Below are 6,000 nucleotides of genomic sequence, written 5' to 3'. Positions count from 1 at the left end.
CAGCGTTGGCGGCGTTTCTGGTGTGTGATGGGTCCGAATCCATCATCTCTTTGTAGGGATAGAACAAGCCCATATCAATCGTACATCTCAAGTATCGAAAGATATCTTTTACACCAATCCAATGGCGTCGCGTTGGCGCAGAGCTATATCTAGCTAACAAGTTCACAACATATGAGATGTCCAGTCTTGTGCATTGAGATAAGTACAATAATGCGCCTATTGTACTAAGTAAGGCACTTTTGCCTCTAGCACATCTTCGTCATCATCCTTTCGACGAAGAGGATCCTTTTCAGGATCAAGACTATGGACGATCATGGGGGTGCTTGAAGGCTTGACCTTGTCAAAATGCCTAAACATCCATCGACACGATGCTCAAGTTCCAAACCGAGACATAATCGTGTTCTCCCAAAAATCCTTCATCTCAAACTCAGATTTCAAGTGTTCAGCGGTTTCCCTTAACTCTTTAAGGGATTCTAATGAAGATCATGTCCAACATGAACAGCGATGGAATCCGAAACTTGTTATAGAAACACGTGGGCATATCCCTTCCCAATCAAGTAGTCACTTTAGTGAGCGTTTCAATCTCTTTGTAAACGCGCTCCATGGTCTAGAGCCACTTGACTTGGGTAAATGAAGTTCACCATGAACCTTCATATATATATTCCGTATCTAGATCCCTATAGAGATACGTAGTGACCACATTTGTAAGCTGCATGTTCAGTTATTCGGAAACTACCAAACTGACAGGGTAGTGGAGTGCAATGACATCCATTACGAGAGAATATGTCTCATCGTAGTAGATTCCAGGGCGTTTTGTGAGAAGCCTTGCGCCATAAGGCGAGATTTCCATCTCTTTTTCTCACTACGCTTTCTAACGAAGACCCATTAGTCAACAGGTTTTATGTTAGGAGGTGTTGGCATCTCTAGCTCGAAAACCTTCCTCTTCGTTAGAGAATCCATCTTAACCTGGATCGCATCTTTCCATTTAGGCCAAAAACTCTCTACGTTGGCATTCATTCATCAACGGAGCGTGGTTCGATATCATCGGACTCAGCAAACTCATGCGCAACAAAATGCGTAACTACATCATCAATTATGATGGAGTTTCTATCCCACGTCTCATGTACACTAGTGTAAGTTTCATAGAGCTCTATATTCTCAGGAATAGGGTTTGACGTTGAGGCGTCCCCCAACGATAACCATAACCCGGAAGATACTCATGAGACGGATTTTGAGTCTTGATGATTAAAGGATTGGAATGTGCCAAAGTATCCTTCGAACCCACGGGCCTCCCACGCATCCTAGCTGGGGCCATGGCCTGTAATGCCAGAGTGCCACTCTCTTTGGCATTGGCGCCATGCCTACCTCCGTGTAGGATGGCGCTTACGTCATCTCGTAGGGACGTTCTTCCTTGCAGGCATGTTTGCAGCATATTTGTGTGATCTCGTCACTTTAATAGGGATCAAGATGAGACATAGTGGGGATAGACTACGACATTCCTGTTGTTCCTATTGAACATCCTTGTTCTTATCTCCCCCTAACGACGGGAAGACCGTCGCATCAAAGTGACATCCGCAAATCTAGCGGTAAGGAGATCGCCTAGCAAGGGCATTTAAGTGGCGGACGATTGTTGGAAGCACAAATCCAACGTAGTTGCCCATTCGTCTGTAAGGACCCATCATAGAGCGCTGTGGCGGCGCAATTGGCACATAAATGGCTCACTCAAATGTGCGGAAGTACAAAAGATGTGTACCCAGTCACTAGCTGTAACGCAAAGGTACATTGAGTGGCGGTAGGTCGTAGACGAATTAGTATGGCTACATGCGATATCGCATCACCCCAAGCGGATGTAAGGAGATTGGTGCGCATTACCAATGTTCGGACTACCATCGTAGTCGTTTCCGAGAGACCAATTGGGTGTGTACATGGGAATGTGATGTCCAACATCAAGCCCATTGCAATATCCATCGAAAGTCTTCGATGTAAACTCACTAGCATAGTCAAATCCAATTGACTGAATAGGATGATTCGGGGAGTGAGCCCGTTGTTGTATGATATGTGCTAGGAGTGTAGCATAAGCAGCATTACAAATGGACAATGGCACAACACGTGACCAGTGTGTTTGCGTGTCAACCAACATCATGAGATATTTAAACGTCCGCAAGTTGGTTGAATCAATCCACAAAATCCCTATGGATTCTTTGTAAGAACAGAATGAGTAATGTCATATCCTTTGCATAGGACGGTCTCAGTCCTAATTTCCCTAAGGAACGGGCTTAGTAAACGATGTCCGTGTGAAGTCTTTTTGTAGACGGATCATCATATCATGACCAGGATGACCTATCCTGTCGTGACAAAGCCAATATGTGTCTAAGTCCAAGAGATCTTCTCTCATAACTTTATTGGATTTAATAGCTCGAATAGCGACACATAAACTTCTCTAAGATGCGACTTTGTTCGCAATCATTAGAGGTAATGCAAAGGAACTCATTTCCGTTCTCTACATGCATTTTCGCATGGAATTCGTTGGCTATTCATAGGGTAATATTTGCCCTAAGAGCGTAGAGAGTTTCTGTGACAACTGTAATCAAGGTGCCATTTGGCAAGTGGAACTTGGGCTATTCCATGTCCTTGAATTAATACTGATGGTGTAGCCATCGTAGTCACAAAGTCATATGCTCAGAATCAAAATGGAGTCATAATGAAAAGAACTCGAAATTTTATTCATAAGCCAACGAAATACATCATTGTTTCTATGATCAAAGAAAATCTAATCCAATAAAAAGGAATATGGCAATCGCCTACATCTCTTGGAAAATAAAAAGACTTAATCAAAATCGCCAGTTTCTGGGTCTTGATCCTTGTAGTCTTCCACCCTTAGATCTAGATCGCCATCTTGATCTTCTTGTGCCATGTAATTCGCTTCCCTTGCTTCACGATACGTCTTGTATGCGTTTGCAACATTCTGGGGTGCGGTACATGTTTTGGCCCAATGTTCAGTTGATCCACATCGAAAACAAACATCATTATGGTCAGGCTCCCTTGATCGAGGCGCCATTGGGGCGCGATTTGGACGACCTATCCTCTTGGTGGCGTTACCACCATGGTCGGAGGCTCCGCCTCTCTCTCTCTTCACACGTTGACCTCCACGGTTCCGTGCACGCCTCTCTTGGCGATTTCCTTCCTCTTTAGGGCGAACATATGGACCAGAACGTCCAGAATTGTCCCTATCCTTAGGGTTTCGCTCCTTGCGTCCTCCATTGGGGGCGCGACTATAGTTAGACTCCGGAATAGGCTTAGTTTCCACGGGTCTAGCATTATAGTTCTTCACAAGGATATTATCGTGCTTTTCAGCTACGTTCATGGCGCCAATGAGCTCATGAAACCTTGTGATACGTCCTGCATTTACATCAATCCGATAATTCTTTGAAATCATCAGTGCAGAGACGGGGAAGGTAGAGAGAGTCTTCTCGATCAACATCGTATCAGTTATGGCTTGGCCACAATACTCCATCAGAGACTTGATACGAAGAGCTTCCGAGTTATAATCAAGCACAGACTTGAAATCACAAAAGCGGAGGCTATGCCATCGCACTTCTAAATCAGGAAGCAGGGAGTCACGAACGTTGCCAAATCGCTGCTCAAGTTCTACCCATAGCTTTCTTGGGTCTTCCTCATTGAGGTATTCATTTTGGAGCGCGTCATTCATGTGCCTTGTCATGAGAATTATGGCTTTAGCTTGTTTTGCTTCAAAAGCAGTAGCTTGCTCAATGGAGAGCACGTTCTGACTAGGCTCTTGGATGGTTTCCAGAATTCCATCAGCCTTAAGATGTTGGCGCACATCTCGGACCCACCTATGGTATCCAGCGCCAGTTGTCTCGAGTGGAACAAAGTTCAACTTGTTCAGGTAACTCATCCTGAAAAACAACACAAGATTAGGGTTAGTTTCGGAGCGAAAAAGGCTACCACGAAAAACTATTAAATTTCTGAGCGTAGTCGCTTCTAAGAAAATAGGAATTTTCTGAGCGTAGTCGCTTCCAAGAAAATCCGATTCCAAGAGGGGTTTTGGATTAGATCGAAACAACGATGTATGTGGTCGATCGTTTTCTTCTCAACAAACTCTAAGTTTGGAGGACTCTACAAGCTCCAAGCTTGGAGTGAGCACGAACCCCCACAGTTCGGCTTTTGGTCTCCCCTACGTAGAGAAAGGGGGGTAGGAGAAGGGATTTTGGAAGTCCCCGAGAAAAGATGGAGAAATAAATAAATAAAACTTCAAAACGGGAACTTTTAGAAAAGTTTACCTTAAAAAGATGGCCGAAAAAAAATGTCACCGGGAAGTACTGTAGCAGACCGGAAAAGTTACTGTAGCTGCCCGGAAAGTCGCCGGAAAAGTGGCCGGGAAGTTGCCCGAAAGTCGCCGGAAGTTGGCCGGAAAAGTGGCCGGAAAGTTGCCCGAAAGTGTTGACCGGCGTTGACCGGTCGTTGACCGGAGGGTTGACCGGGTGCTGACGTGGCAGGTCCGCGCGCTGACGTGGCAGGTTCAGTGCTGACGTGGCAGAAGGCTTGGCGGCTTGGCGGCTACGTGGCTTGGCGGCTTGGCTTGGCGGCTTGGCAGCTTGGGTTGGGGCCTGCTGCACGTGGGCTCAACCTGTGGGTTTGGGCCTGCAGCAGGTGGGCTGCACAGGTCCCCCTATTATTATTTTTTTTTTTCTTCTTCTTCTGCCGGTTCAGGTTAGGAGGATTCCGGTGGCCGGTTCGGTGGAATTTTGGCCGGTTCCGGTGATGAAATTTCCGGTTCCGGGTTTCTGGGGTGGAGACGCTGCAGGTGGTTGAGTATGGCTGCAGGAGGTGGGGAGAAAAGCTTTGAACCGGGCAGGGAAACCTTTTGCTTTTTCCGGTGGCCGGTTCGGTGGTTTTCCGGCCGGTTCTGGGGGTGAGGCCGCCGGTTCTGGACTCCTGGAGTTGGGATCTTCAAGGTGGGCGGCGGTGGTTTCTGGGATTTGAAGGCTACGAATTTAGGATTTCAGGGTTATGGCTTCGTGCTGATAACGTGTTTTAGAGAAACTGAATTTGAGAGGAATTTTCTGTGTATTCTCATTGATAATAGGGGCCTCTTTATATAGAGGATTACAATGCATAGAATCTCAATCATACAAGGAAAGTAATTCTACATTGATTAGGATTCTACATCCTTCTAATTAAATCCTATTACCACTAGGTCAAGTAACCTAGAGTTTGGGGTAAACACAAATTAGGTTTTCCTTCAACAATATGCAAGTTATTTGTCATCAACTACTACTTTGCTTGTACACTTTGCTTACAATTTTATCAAAAGCACATATGCAAATTATTGATGTTGCTTTTACAAATCCACATATTAATAATCTACTTTGTTTCAAGGAAATTCAACTATTTCTACCGAGCATTCAACTACTTGCAAATGATACCTCAACTACGAGTTGATGTACATTATCGGAGCACTTTATCCACCAAAGCAATGGAGCGTCATGCTTGGACAACTCCAACATGATTTGGGTACTTACATCAATTTCAATTCCAACTCACTCCAAATCGGCATAAGATAAGTAACTATATCTTATCTTTTACGCTCTTGCAATTAGAGCTATTGCTATGCCTTTACATGCTTTTATTACTTTTAAGCATGCCCACAATATATCACACTTGATATGCATCTACATGTCTATATGATCCTCAGGCATGTTTACAACAATGCAAAAATATTATTAGCATCCACATTATAAGTACAAGCTACACATGCCATGTTTCTATTTAATTACAATTTAATTAAATAAACATGTGCCATCAAGCAAACTATGCCATTTCTAGAAGCTTGTGACACCTATGACTTAATTAAACATGCTCGAATAAACACTCGCAACGGTTACGACTTGCTTGGGTATCGAACATAGCCATGACTTGCTTGGGCCACGCCCCGCATGCTCTCACAGCACCTACCCGCTCAACTACACCCAACTTACT

Source organism: Rosa chinensis, chromosome 5 (assembly GCF_002994745.2).
Source record: "Rosa chinensis cultivar Old Blush chromosome 5, RchiOBHm-V2, whole genome shotgun sequence".
NCBI classification, from domain to species: domain Eukaryota; kingdom Viridiplantae; phylum Streptophyta; class Magnoliopsida; order Rosales; family Rosaceae; genus Rosa; species Rosa chinensis.
The sequence above is the reverse complement of the archived record's forward strand: the minus strand, read 5'-3'. Positions refer to the sequence as shown.